Source organism: Nerophis ophidion, linkage group LG02, assembly GCF_033978795.1.
Source record: "Nerophis ophidion isolate RoL-2023_Sa linkage group LG02, RoL_Noph_v1.0, whole genome shotgun sequence".
NCBI lineage: Eukaryota > Metazoa > Chordata > Actinopteri > Syngnathiformes > Syngnathidae > Nerophis > Nerophis ophidion.
The window spans coordinates 26,590,261-26,605,843 of NC_084612.1; the positions used below are offsets into that span (position 1 = coordinate 26,590,261).

General features: G+C 41.0%; 1 long non-coding RNA gene across 2 annotated transcripts in view; it reads right to left on the reverse strand.

The window, feature by feature from the left end:
• LOC133538659 (uncharacterized) overlaps positions 1-15,583 on the reverse strand; it is a 68,338-nt gene that overhangs the window by 26,020 nt on the left and 26,735 nt on the right. For both annotated transcript variants that reach the window (XR_009803077.1, XR_009803071.1), the window contains exon 2: positions 7,426-7,600. This is a non-coding gene — a long non-coding RNA (uncharacterized LOC133538659). The remainder of the gene's footprint in view (positions 1-7,425; positions 7,601-15,583) is intronic.

Here is a 15,583-nt window from a genome sequence, read left to right on the forward strand (position 1 = left end):
AAACATGAAGGGTTTGGCCCAAAAACAGGCAAACTGTTCCTCCATGTGTTTGCATTAAAAGTTGAATCCTGTCTGTGGCACAAAAACACCTTGCAGTTGTTTCCAAATTATTTTTGGAAGAATGCCCCTCTGCATTTCAAAAAGTGTAAATGTAGATTAAATCAAGCGCTTATTTTGGACATGTTTTTCCAACCGGGCACACTTTTCTTCTAACATGTGGACAAGGCAAGTGCATTTATACAGCACAATTCATATGCAAGGTCTGGTGTTACCAGTTCACCTTATACCATCGCCTGATGTGGCCCTTGAAGTTGTGCGACATCACCTCCACAACAGTCCTCAAAATGGACTCAAAAGCCAATAACTACATCCGCAAATGGCTGGGCCTTCCCAGATGTCTTTCCAACACGGCACTGTTTGGAAGAGCCATTCTGAAGCTGCCACTGAAATCCATCAGCTTGGGCTACAAACAGGAGAAGGTGAGGCTCGTGTTCAAGCTCAGAGACTCACCTGATCCGTCTGTCCGTAACACCAAGACCCAAGTCTGTACAGGGCGTAAGTGGAATGCTATGCAGACAGTAGACCAGGCCATCGTCCGACTGAAACACCAGGAGATGGTAGGACGGATACAGTCTGGCAGAGCCGGCTTCGGATGGGGAACAGCACCCAAGATGTGGTCCAAAGCCTCAAGGAAGGAAAGAAAAGATCTGGTGATCTCAGAAGTGGTCAAGATGGAAGAGGAGAGCTATATGATCAAGGCTGTGGGCCAACAGCAGCAGGGGAGATGGACCAATTTGGAGGCCGTTGTCAACAGAGTTGTTACGTGGGCAGACATGTGGAAGATGCCCCAGGCGAGGCTAAGTTTCCTCATCAGGGCCACGTACGATACCCTCCCCAGTCCCAGGAACTCACATTCGTGGTACGGGGCAGAGGTGATCTGCCAGCTCTGTGACTCCCAAAACCCAAGCTTGCATCACATTCTTTCTGGCTGCAAGGTGGCTTTGTCGCAGGGCCGGTATGGTTGGCGGCACGACCGCGTCCTGCGGAAGCCGGCTGAAATTCTGGAGGCACGCAGAGTGGAAGAAAATGGGGCCACTCCGGGAACAGCACAGAGGTTGATTAAGTTTGTCAAGCAAGGTGGCCAGCCTTGCAGCAGCAGCAAGAGCATCCAGTCCCTCCTGTCAGCTGGCGGCGAGTGGAGCATGAGGGCTGATCTAGATCGTCAGTTGAAGTTCCCTCAAGAGATTACAACAACCTTGTTACGCCCAGACATTGTCCTGTGGTCCACCTCTAGTAAAACTGTCATCATGGTGGAACTAACGGTATCATGGGAAGAGGGAACGGGGGCTGCTTTTGAAAGAAAGAGGGACAAGTATTCAGAGCTGGCAAGCGACTGCGCACAAGCAGGATGGAGGCCCTTCACCTATCCAGTAGAAGTTGGCTGTAGAGGCTACACTGGAGCGTCCACCCAGCGGCTCCTAAAGTCCCTCGGGATCAAAGGCTCCAATCTAAATAAGGCCCTCAAAGCCCTGGCAGAGGAGGCAGAACAAGGGAGCTTCTGGTTGTGGCTCAGAAGAAACGACAAGGCTTGGGGAACGCAGGGTGTGTAGACAGGGGGAAGTAACATGAGTCTCGGGGTGCTGGAATAGCAGCACCCTGAGACCCATGTTAGGGTATGCGGTCAGGCCTTCGCTTGACTCAGGGAGATAGACGTCCCTGCCATGCATAGTCCCTTAGTACTCTTTCCATATACACAACAGCAATAACACCGGGGTTGGAATGCGGGTACAGTATGGATCCTTTAGCTGGCTGCAGGGGGCGGCGGGGAGACGTCCCTGTCGCTGCTCCACCACCCAGAGATGTTCTGGGATTAAAGGAGCGAAACATCCGTTAAGGGTGGCTCCCGGCTGATGACCCTGCAGCCGGCACCACATGGCACTGTCGGAGGTGCGTCAGGCAGTAATGCCCTGCAAGTGTTGACTTGTGCTTACATCAAGGCATTTCAAAGGGATTTACAGGTGCATACTAGTGTGGTCCCGATACCGATATTTTGGTACCGGTACCGGTACAAAAATGGTTTTCGATACTTTTCGGTATTTTTTGATACTTTTCTTATTGCATGTTTGTCTTAAATAAAATAGTGAACATACTAAACCAGTGGTTCTCAACCTTTTTTCAGTGATGTACCCCCTGTGAACATTTGTTTAACTCAAGTACCCACTAATCAGAGCAAAGCATTTTTGGTTGAAAAAAAGAGATAAAGAAGTAAAATACAGCACTATGTCATCAGTTTCTGATTTATTAAATTGTATAACAGTGCAAAATATCGCTCATTTGTAGTGGTCTTTCTTGAACTATTTGGAGAAAAAAAAAGATATAAAAATAAATAAAAATGTGTTGAAAAATAAACAAGTGATTCAACTACAAATAAAGTTTTCTACACATAGAAGTAATCATCAACTTAAAGTGCCCTCTTTGGGGATTGTAATCAAGATCCATCTGGATCTCTATTACAAGAATTTAAACAATTCTTCATAAAAAAATAAATCTTTAAAGGCCTACTGAAACCCACTACTACCGACTACGCAGTCTGAAAGTTTATATATCAATGATGGAATATTAACATTGCAACACATGCCAATACAGCCTTTTTAGTTTACTAAATTGCAATTTAAAATTACCCGCAAAGTGTCCTGTTGAAAACGTCAATATGATGACGCGTGCGTCTGACGTCTCGGGTTGTAGCGGACATTATTTTCCAACCCGATCCAAGCTAAAAGTCGTCTGCTTAAATCGTGTAATTATACAGTATTCTGGACAACTGTGTTGCTGAATCTTTTGCAATTTCTTCAATTAATAATGGAGAAGTCAAAGTAGAAAGATGGAGGTGGGAAGCTTTTAGCCTTTAGCCACACAAACAGCCGGTGTCTCCTTGTTTAAAATTCCCGAAGTTGAAGCTTTACTATGGAACAGAGCGGTCAAGCGAACATGGATCCCGACCACATGTCAACCGTCAGTTTTCCGTGAGAAAATTTTGGTAATAAGTCTGCTCTTACCGGAGACATCAGCGGAGCCAGCGTCCTCCTGCAGCTGCCGTGTGTCACAATCCGCTATGCGAATCGTTTATTGTTTTGGTCGTTTATGTCTTTGTTCATGTTTAGCTTCAGATTTGGCCGATTCCTGTGTTTGTGCACTTCCTGATGTAGCTCGTTGCCATGGTTTCTTATGTTGTCCCAGCTGCTATTCCTTTGTCGCACACCTGATGGCAATTATGATTTGAGTATATAAGCCTGCGTTTATTCCTTAGTTCGGCCTCGGCTCATTATTTGCTAACGGCAACAATCACGTAAATAAACAAGTGATTCAACTATAAATAAAGTTTTCTACACATAGAAGTAATCATCTGCTTATCTCTGCTTTAGTTGTGCTAAGTTCTGTCTTAGCTTCGCGTGCGTTCGGCACGTCACCGTTTTGGACCCTTTTTTGTATCCTGCTAAGTTTAGCGTTAGCTTCCGTGCGTAGGCACGCGCTTTATTTTTCCACTTTTGTGTCAGTGTTCTTTTGTTTGATTACATTAAAATCAGTTTCTTACCTGCACTCCTGCTGACTGGTCGTTGTGCATCCACGAAGTGGCAACTCCGCGCAACAAGTGCGCCGAACACGTGACACCGTGACTTCCGTCAGAGACTCTGGCGTCAACACACCCGTGGCCACACCCCTCCAATTTTCAGGTACTATTTAATCTCACTAAAACAATAGCAACACAATAGAAAGATATGGGATTTTCCAGAATTATCCCTAGTAAATGTGTCTAATAACATCTGAATCCCTCCCACTGCAATCGCCTTTTTTTTTTTAACTTTTTTTTTTATAGTCCTTCACTCTAAATTTCCTCAACCACGAATCTTTCATCCTCGCTCAAATTAATGGGGAAATTGTCGCTTTCTCGGTCCGAATAGCTTTTGTTGCTGGTGGCTATGATTGTAAACAATGTGAGGATGTGAGGAGCTCTACAATCAGTGACGTCACGCGCACCTCGTCTGCTACTTCCGGTACAGGCAAGGCTTTTTTATTAGCGACCAAACATTGCAAACTTTATCGTCGATGTTCTCTACTAAATCCTTTCAGCAAAAGTTTGGCAATATTGCAAAATGATCAAGTATGACACATAGAATGGACCTGCTATCCCCGTTTAAGTAAAAAAATCTCATTTCAGTAGGCCTTTAACATCAATATTAATGGAACATGTCCACAAAAAATCTAGCTGTCAACACTGAATATTGCATTGTTGCATTTCTTTTCACAGTTTATGAACTTACATTCATATTTTGTTGAAGTACTATTCAATAAATATATTTATAAAGGATTTTTGAATTGTTGCTATTTTTAGAATATTTAAAAAAAATCTCACGTACCCCTTGGCATACCTTTAAGTACCCTCAGGGGTACGCGTACCCCCATTTGAGAAAAACTGTACTTGACAACATGTCTTTTATTAGTAAGTAAGCAAACATCCATCCATCCATTGTCTACCTCTTATTCCCTTTTGGAGTTGCAGGGGGCGCTGGCGCTTATCTCAGCTACAATCGGGGGGAAGGCGGGTACACCCTGGACAAGTCGTCACCTCATCGCAGGGCCAACACAGATAGACAGACAACATTCACACTCACATTCACACACTAGGGCCAATTAGCCAGCTAGCCAGGCCTAAAGCACCTATTCCTGAGACCGTGTCAGTGTTGTAACTTCACCTTTATCGTTAGTTTTTAAGCCAAAATGTGCCCATTCTCCCTTTTCTGTCTACACACCTTGTCTGCTTGTAAGTACTTGGGAGATTGTGATTGTGTGATTGAGTGCTACTGAACATGCTCCTCTGCTCGTAAAACCTGCAACGTCACAACATGACGAGGACGGGAGGGCGGGTGTATGGGTGACCGATACTGTTTTCTAATATCAAAGAGCAGTGAAGGAATTCATATACTTAGAATTCATTCTGGTCCTCTAATTTTCCTTTTTGTCTTTGATTTTTTTGTCCATTTGAAGGGGAAATGGTCTTGAATTATATTCATTGTGGTCTTAAAAAGAGACGTAATATTTATGCCAAAATTACACGTTAGTCCTCATTGGAAATGTGGTCTTCTGCTGATAAAACACTAGCGCTTTTGTCCACTGGTGTGGCTAAAATTAACTAAAACTGAAAGTTATTAAGTGGGGCTTAAAAAGTCTTAAATCTGACTTGTTGAAACCTGCAGAGACCATATTCACACGGCATTTAAACTGCTGATCAAACCAAACAGAAGTGATAATCATGAACCTAATAGCTGCGGAAGATAGCGCTCCAATCAGCCGAACAGACTCAATAAGTCCACTGTGATGTTTTGGTGAATTTACAAAAATTTAATTATACGAAAAGAATGCCATTGTAAGTTAATAATACTAACATAGACACTTGTAAACATGTTACCATAGTCAGTAAAAGTAACAACGCTTGCTTGATTACATTATGTTAGCGTGTACAAATATGCCTGAAAACACTCCTACAAACATCACATACACGGTTTAAAAAGTATGAATTGTTTTCGTTCTATTGTAAAATGTGCACATGTTGTTTAGAGTGATGAATGAAGAATCATTTCGAGCTTTAGACTAAGGAATAATACAGTACTTCCGGGTTAAGGAAGTAAGAAGGAACTACATGTTCAACCCACTCACACATTTCCAGCATCTCTGTCAGTATTTTATGAAAACTATTTGTTGAACACAAAAAGTTATGGCCGTATATCGAAGAAAAATCCATAAATTAACAACACCATTTTATAAGCCAAAGGGTTCAAAGCGTAAGAAAAAAGTAGCGGCTTACAGATCCGAAAATACGGCAATTATTATTTGTCGCTGTTATCTTTGGCTTTGTGGGGCAACAAACAGCATCAAGCAAACAATGTGAGACGAGAAGAAGAATTTGATGCTGGACACTTGGCTTCCAGATCCAAGTCAAGAGTCCAGCATCCCTATACACTGCAAAAAGTGAAATCTAAGTAAGATGAAATATCTCAAATAAGTGTGATATTTGCTTATTTTTGTCTGATAAGATAATTCTTCTGACTAAGCAGATTTTATGTTACTTGTTTTAAGGGTTTCTGTCCTAAATTATCTCAGTAAGATACTACAGATTTTTGCTGAGATTTAATGACTTATATTGAGTAAAACATGCTTGGAACTAGAATATCAACTGATGCAAAGCTGTGTCATTAACACTCACAAGTATAAAACTACTTCTTTAAAGTAAGAATTTCTTACTTGAAGCAAGACAAAAAAAAATCATATCATTATGTCAAAATATTGAGTCTATCCATCAATCCATCCATTTTCTACCGCATACTCTAGCATTTACTTAATTTAAGAATATTTTTCAAAATATTGAGCAAAAAGGTAAAATTTTTTTTTTACCAAGAAAAGTGAGAATGTGTCATAATCAGTAGCCCGGATCATGCTTTTGTCATCTGTTAGTTTTGGACTCCCTTAATTCCTGTTTTTGTGCACCCTTGAGTTTGTTTAGTTACCTTGGCTACTTATTATTTTCACCTGCCTCTGACTGGTGTTCGGGACGCTCACCTGTTCCCCGAGCACTAATCAGAGGCATTATTTAAGCCTGCCCTTGCCAGTCAGTCGGCCTGGCTTCTTTATTTGCTTATGCTAAAGTTACGTGAGTATTCCTTGTCTTCTTGCCTATGCTAAGTGTTAGCCTTGGGTTCGAGTGCGATCGGCAATTTTTTCCTCTAGCTTGTTTTTAGTTTTTGTTACCTGTTTGACTTTTGACAAATAAATTATGTCCTGGGTGGTCCTTTTGCATCCCGGCGGAACGAACCTCGCAGAAAGCTGCGACCCGCCGCATGTTACAAACATACTTATATGAAGGTATTTATGGGTTCATTGAAGTTAGCTAATTGTACTTGTTTTGGAAAGTCTTGACAAGCCGAATTTTCTTGTACTATTGTCAGATAATTTTGCTTAGTTCAAATAAAATACACCTAAAATGTGTATTTTTTTTCTTGTTTTTGAACACTGACGTTTTGCAGTGTACACATTTGCACATGCTTTTAAAGGCAAAGGTAGTGTTGTACCTTGTTTTAACTTATTTTACACTTGTACAACACTTGAATGTTTAAGGTTGTAACATTCTGCGTGTAGCCTTTTTTAACTTTGAATGGAAGTTAAAAAAAATGGTCCAAAGCTACTTAAAACATTTACAGTATCACCTTTCAAGAGAGTGTGTGTTTGCTGGTTTACTTTCCAGCAATGTGTAAACAAACATTTTGTCCCAGTTAACTGGGTCCCAGTCGGCTCAAACCCATTTGGCATTGTTTCAGTGATGCTGGTGTGCGTGCGATTGGGCTGCAGTAGTAAACATACTGTATATACACGTACGAGGAGGATGCTGCCATATGCTTGTACTGTAGCCAGGGGGATAGTTGCTGCTGCTGCTGCTGACACGGGCCTGTCTGCCTGGTGTGCCCCCTTCTGCACCAGTAGAGCTGGCACAGCCTCGTGCATCTGCCCAGCCCACTCGTACGGCGCCAGCTGGGCCCAACCAGGAGAGGCCCTGCAGAGAGAGGACGCAGGTCAGCCATGACAGCGGGACACAGACGGATAGACAGAGGTGCAAAGTTTAGTGATGCAGAGTGGGGTTTGTATTTGATATATATATATATGTATATGCATATATATATACATATATATATATATATATATATATATATATATATATATATATATATATATATATATATATATATATATATATAAACCCCGTTTCCATGTGAGTTGGGAAATTGTGTTGGATGTAAATATAAACGGAATACAATGATTTGCAAATCCTTTTCAACCCATATTCAATTGAATGCACTATAAAGACAAGATATTTGATGTTCAAACTCATACATTTTATTCATTTTTTTACAAATAATAATTAACTTAGAATTTCATGGCTGCAACACGTGCCAAAGTAGTTGGGAAAGGGCATGCTCACCTCTGTGTTACATCACCTTTTCTTTTAACAACTCTCAATAAACGTTTGGAAACTGAGGAAACTAATTGTTGAAGCTTTGGAAGTGGAATTCTTTCCCATTCTTGTTTTATGTAGAGCTTCAGTCGTTCTACAGTCCGGGGTCTCTGCTGTCGTATTTTACGCTTCATAATGCGCCACACTTTTTCGATGGGAGACAGGTCTGGACTGCAGGCGGGCCAGGAAAGTACCCACACTCTTTTTTTTACAAAGCCACGCTGTTGTAGCACTTGCTGAATGTGGCTTGGCATTGTCTTGCTGAAATAAGCAGGGAGGTGGCACGCACAAGAGAAGCCCTACAGCACAGAGACTCCAGGGACAGCTAGGTGTCATCAGCCAGGATTGAAGTGAGGACAGGAAGGAAGTGGAAGGCATAAAAGGCAGTGGAGGTGGCTGAGTCACACCTTAGGCAAAAAGTACTTGTTAGGGTCGTAGCAACAGGGAGAGCAGGCTTGGGGTACTTCCCAAAGACCCAAGTCAGCCAGGCCCGGGGCAAAGACAGACGACATCTACTCCAAGAGGCGGTCCGAGCAGGCTTGGAGGAAGAGCAAGTGGGCAGGGTAGTGGGACTCCGGCAACAGGAGGCATGGACAAGATGGGAGGGCACGTTGCAGCGCAAAGTCACCTGGTCAAACATCATGCAGATAGACCTCCACCACGTCCGGTTCCTATTGGCAGCAGTCTATGATTCCCTCCCTAGCCCAGCAAACCTCCATGTTTGGGGGAAGAGCGAGACACCCTTCTGCTCCCTTTGCTCTGGAAATGGGTTCTTGGAACATCTCCTCAGCAGTTGCCCAAAGTCTCTGGCTAATGGTCGCTATCGCTGGCGTCGTGACCAGGTACTCAAAGCAGTTGCTGTGAGCATAGGCTCAGCCATCAGCACCAGCAAGCAACATCATGCGCCAAAGAAGGCAATATCTTTCATCAAAGCTGGAGAGAGACCTTGCGCACGTCCAAAGACAACAACAGGACTCCTTCACACAGCCTTTGATTGGCTGCTACACGTTGACCTGGGAAAACAACTGAGGTTCCCCGAGCACATTGTAAAAACATCTCTACGGCCAGACATGATCATCATTTCAGAGGTTCCGAAACCTCTTATCATGCTTTAACTAACAGTGCCTTGGGAGGAGCGGACTGCGGATGCCAACAAAAGGAAACGTGCCAAGTATCAGGAACTGGTGAAGGACTGCAGGGGCATGGGCTGGAGAACTTTCTACGAGCCAATAGAAGTTGGCTGATGTGGCTTTGCAGGACGCTCCCTCTGCAAAGTGCTTGGCCAATTGGGAGTCACAGGGGCGGCCAAAAGGAGGTCCAATCAATCCGCGAGTGAAGCGGCAGAGAAAGCCACGAGGTGGTTGTGGCTGAAAAGGGCAGAACCGTGGGTTGCTACGGGGACACAAGCAGGGACTTGATCACCCCGGATGGGTCGCCTGGACGAGGGTGTCTGATGTTGCAAGACCCGAAACACCCGATGAATCCAGGTTACGGCACTCATTATGTGTCCCATTGCATCCAGGAGATGTATCTTTCAAGATATATATATATATATATATATATATATATATATATATATATATAAACCCTGTTTCCATATGAGTTGGGAAATTGTGTTAGATGTAAATATATATATGGAGTAGAATGATAGGACATGGTAGTCAGCGATGTGAAGTGAAGTGAAGTGAATTATATTTATATAGCGCTTTTCTCTAGTGACTCAAAGCGCTTTACATAGTGAAACCCAATATCTAAGTTACATTTAAACCAGTGTGGGTGGCACTGGGAGCAGGTGGGTAAAGTGTCTTGCCCAAGGACACTACGGCAGTGACTAGGATGGCGGAAGCGGGAATCAAACCTGCAACCCTCAAGTTGCTGGCACGGCCGCTCTACCAACCGAGCTAAACCGCCCCGATGTGTGTGTGCATGTATATATATATATATATATATATATATATATATTTATATATATATATATATATATATATATATATATATTTTTTTTTTTTTTTTTTTTTTTTTTTTCCTGTCCAGCTTCTCAGGCAACCCATATTCATCTGAATGCACTACAAAGACAAGATATTTGATGTTCAAACTCATAATTTTTTTCATGTATATATATATATATATATATATATATATATATATACATATATATATATATATATATAAGGAGTAGAATGATAGGACATGGTAGTCAACGATGTGTGTATACCTGTATATCTTAGGGCTGCGAATCTTTGGGTGTCCCACGATTCGATTCAATATCGATTCTTGGGGTCGCGATTCCATTATGAATCTATTTTTTTCGATTCAACGCGATTTTCGTTTCAAAAACGATATTTTTACGATTCAAAGTGATTCTTTTTTCATTCAATACATAGGATTTCAGCAGGATCTACCCGAGTCTGCTGACATACTAGCAGAGTAGTAGATTTTTTTTTAAAAGCTTTTATAATTGTAAAGGACAATGTTTAATCAACTGACTGCAAAAATGTAAATTTGTTTTAACAATTAAACGAACCAAAAATATGAGTTATTTTATCTTTGTGAAAACATTGGACACAGTGTGTTGTCAACGTTTAAGATGCGATGCAAGTATAAGCCACTGTGTCACTATTGTTCTTTTTTTTATTTCTATAAATGTCTAATGATAATGTCAATGAGGGATTTTTAATCACTGCTATGCTGAACCCTAACCCTATGCTAACCCTAACCCTAATATTGATACTTTTGTTGATAATATTCATTTTTGTTTCACAACTTTTGGTTAGTTATGTGTTGTGTTTTTTTTGTCTCCTCCCAATTGCTCTGTTAATTGCAGTTCTGAGTGTTGCTGGGTCAGGTTTGGTTTTGGAATTGGATTGCATTGTTATTGTATTGCTGTGTATTGTTTTGTTGGATAGATGAAAAAACTAAAAATAAAAAAATAAATCGATTTTTTTTAAATGAGAATCGATTCTGAATCACACAACGTGAGAATCGCGATTCAAATTCGAATCGATTTTTTCCCACACCGCTAAAATATATATATATATTTATTATATATATATTTTTCTATATATATATATATGTATGTATATATATATATATATATATATATATATATATATATATATATATATATATATATATATATATTTATATGTATATATTTATATATATATATAATGGATTAGATTGATATCGCGCTTTTCTATTGTTAGATACTCAAAGCGCTCACAAAGAAGTGGGAACCCATCATTCATTCACACCTGTTGGTGGTAAGCTACATCTGTAGCCACAGCTGCCCTGGGGTAGACTGACAGAAGCGTAGCTGCCAGTTTGAGCCTACGTCCCCTCCGACCACCACCTATCATTCATTCATCATTTATTCACCAGTGTGAGCGGCACCGGGGGCAAAGGGTGAAGTGTCCTGCCCAAGGACACAACGGCAGCGATTTGGATGTCAAAAGGCGGGGAGCAAACCTGCAACCCTCAGGTTTCTGGCACAGCCGCCCTACCCACTACGCCAGAATGATAGGACATGGTAGTCAGCGATGCGTGTGTGTGTATATATATATATATATATATAGATATATATACACACATTCTGTACATATACATTTACTGTACAAACATTCATATACACATTCTGTACATATACAAGTTACACTCATGCACATAATCACGTTTCATCAATCATATATTAACGTTGTTGCCCTAGGGTAAACTGGGTAACACATGGCATACTGACAAAGCTTAACCCTTTGTTACTATAAGAATCTACGAGATTGATATAGGTTGCCTCTCTCTCTTCCCCTCCATCTTTCGGTATTCCTTTTTTTTTCTCTCTAGTTATCATTATGTATTCGTATTGTTGCATTTGAACAACTGTATTGTTGATAATAGAGGTAAACTATTGGTATTGTTCATGATCAATAGCGCATTTTCTATTGGTATTTGTATTGCTCCAGTTGTAGTGTAAAAATGCTCATTGTCAATTCTATATTATTATTTATTTTGTTAACTGCTTCTTTGCTATCACTTTCAAGATCATATTTGTACATATCGTAAGTGCTGGTGTTGTTCTATTGTTGTTGTTGTTTTTGCTGTTATTGTTGTGTTTGCTGTTGTTGTTTTTGTCTCTCTGTCTAATCCCCCTCTTATCCCCACAATTTCCCCCTCTTTCTTCATTTTCTTCTCTTTCTATCCCCTCCTGCTCCGGCCCGGCTGCACCAGATGATAATATAAATACATTTAATAAAGTCAAATTCAAATAAGACAACAAGAGAAGTATCCTACACTTGTCTTTTGTAAAGTAAATCTGAACATCCGATATGGGCATCTACATCAGGGGCGGTTCTAGGCATGCTTATATGAGGGGGCAGTCAGAAATGTGAAGGGGGCATCATGTGTACACATCATGCTCCAGCACTTTTTTTTCTGTGCTTATTGTAACGATGCTTTCTCCATTGAAAGGGGTTTTTAGCTATGTGTCCAACCCCAACCTGGAGTAGTGGATTGCACTTTGTCAGGCATCTACCTTCAGACCTGTCCAACTTGGGTGTCCCACCTGAAGACTAAGCTCCTGCTGGTATAGCTTTTACGGTCACTGAGGCACGCAAACCCCCTGACCACAATAAGGTGGCAATCCCTCAGGGGGGGAAACATTAACAGCGCTGCCATATTTCCGACAGGGGAAACAGAAGCAGGCGTCTCGCACCAGAGAATACTCTAGCCATGGTCGTGTGCGGTACCAGGCAGGATTGAATGATCTTAATGTTGTACCAAATGCACGCTTTGGGTAGCCACCCAGTATTGGCTGAGATGGTGCGTTGCCATTTAAGTTACTGGGTAGCTGAGCAGGCTGCTTTGGGGGAGCGCTTGTTGGGGGAAAGGAGGGAGCTGGTGCAGGAGAAACACTGCTTGCTGGTGCTAAAGGTGCAGTATTGCTAGCTGCTGTCCCTGATGTACTAGCAGTAGCATCATTGCTACTACTACTACATGCAGGAGCAGGACTAGACTTTTTAAATGCTCTGAAAAATGGATGCATTACAGAGCATTAACTTTCTCTTTGTGAGCTGCTGGAAGCTGGAGCAGAAAATAAGTAAGCTTGAACAACAACAGAAAAAACCTGCTGTGATTACATGAAGAAAAACAACAACAGTACAGGACTACAGCCTGGGGCGGGGCTTTACGTAGGGGTCTGGCAGACAGAGGTCACTTGTCTTCAGTTTGTCACATGCAGTGGACATGGGCCAGGGGCGTCGCCAGACATATTTCACTGAGGCACGTGCCCCACTGTTGATCTGCAGTGCCCCAGTAAAAAATTCACCAATAAAAAACAACGCTTCAGAGTTTTAAGTCTACATAACATGGACAACAGCGCACATACTACTTAGTATGGTAATTGATTGCTTCTGTATTCACTCCACGAAACAGAGAGCACATGGCTAATTAATATGGTAAATTATTCACGTGTGGATCAAGACTTCGGTTGAAAGAGAGAGAGAGGGGGGGGGTGAGAATCACTGCGTGAGGTAGGTAACGTTAGCCAACAACAATTTGTTAATTACATTATTTTGATTTTGATTTGACTCAAACTGTAACTCCTAGATGGATTTAAGAAAGTTATTCGCCTGCAGCAGAGAAGAAGCAGCAAGGAATGAGAGATGTAAGTGAAGTCCTAGCTAACTAGGCAACATCATTGTCTTAAGTTGATGCTAAGTTAGCTAACGTTATTCCTTGTATCAAGACAAACATATTCATTTGCTGTACGAGCTGTCGGGGGAATTTCCAATGAACATGAAACATAATGTTGGTTATTGTCTGCTGGTTCTGCATCAATGATCATTTGGAGTAAGCATGTGTGAGTTGAGTGCTTCTCAAATGGTTTATCTTCAGGAAGAAAAATATTTTTCCATATCATCAAGTCGTGAGCCAAATTTTTAAATCATTCAAGTTTATTTCACCGAAAAATAGCACAGTAGACTTGTCTTGTTAATCGGTGTGACTTTGACTAAAATAATCTTGTTTTGTCACCAGAAAAATGGCTACAGCTAAAGCATCTGGTTTTGTTTCTAGAAAAAATAGTAACATTTCTGTATTTGTTTTCAGAAAGATGTCTGAAAATATCGGGTTTTGTTGCCCCATTTAGATTTAAAAAATATATATTTCCATGTCTGGCCTGAGTCCTCCTCCAACTTATTAGTCGGTTTGCCTTTTGCTAAAATATTCACTAATAGTCACTAGAAAAATAGCTAAAAATATCTGTTTTTGTTGCCACAATTTGATTTTTTTCTCCCTAAACTTTTTTTTTTCCATGCACACATGTGACTGCGACTCACTGAAAATGACACACAATCCACTTTTATGTCACGACCCAGCAGTTGGGAACCAGTGGTCAACTGTATAACAGTTACTGTAATATTTCCATGTCTGTCCAGAGAGATTGACCACTTTGCAAAAATGAAAAGGAGACGTTACAGTTTACTTCTCAGAAAATGATTCCCTGAACAGACACACAACAGTTGTTCATTTATTCTACTACTGTGGCTTTATTTTTTTGTGTATATTTTATAGTTTTGTTTATCTAAAATAGGATTAGCCACATTGCCATAAATGGAAATTAAATAATATGAAAGAACCCAGAGATGTAGGGGTGCTTTAGTTTTTGTTTTACATTTGCAGATGTTAAATTTGCAGATGATTACTGCAATAAATATTTCAAAAAGATTCATTGCTCTTCCTTTTTGCTTTTACCAGTAGCAGTTTAGAAGTCTGGAGTAAAAAAGTCCACAAGTAGGTCAAAGGCATTAGTTAATTTCAGGTGGTTAATCAATGATCCATACAACATCATCTGATATGATTTCATAGTTTAAAGCCCTATTTATGTATTTTTTATGATAAATAAGAGCTAAAAATGTTTTTGCTTGCGCGCTTTGGACACTTACATGAATTATGTGTGCCCCAGGTGTGCCCCAGTACAGTATTAGGTCTAGTGACGCCTCTGGCTCAGAGCCTCCGCTGTCACTGCTCTCGTCAAGTTATAAAAAAAAAAAATAAATAAAAAATAAAAAAAAGGAACTCCGTAGCACCGAAAGTCCGCGACGATAAACGTGTTTATGACAGATAAGACTACACAAACACACCCATCCTAACAAGTATATGATAAATGTAGACAACTTTTCCTTTTCTTTTACTTTCATTCTGCAACAGTGATTGGATGTTTACTGAGGGCTGAGGGGTGTGTGCAGGTGTGTGTCTGCTGCGCAGCCTGTGGAATGTAGAATACACGCACAGTGGAGGGAGGGATGGGAGGGAAGCCGACACTACTATATCGTGTGTGTCCCTTTTTCGGCGGATTTTTCTGCTAGTGCAGATAATTTTGTCAACTTGTAATGTAGTAATTTTGTGAATTTATTAAAATTTGCTTTCTCAAATTTTGATTTGAGGGGGCAAGACATTTATTTAAGGGGGCTCTGCCCCCTCTTGCCCCTGCGTAGAGCCGGCCATGATCTACATCAACTATATAATTTGCCT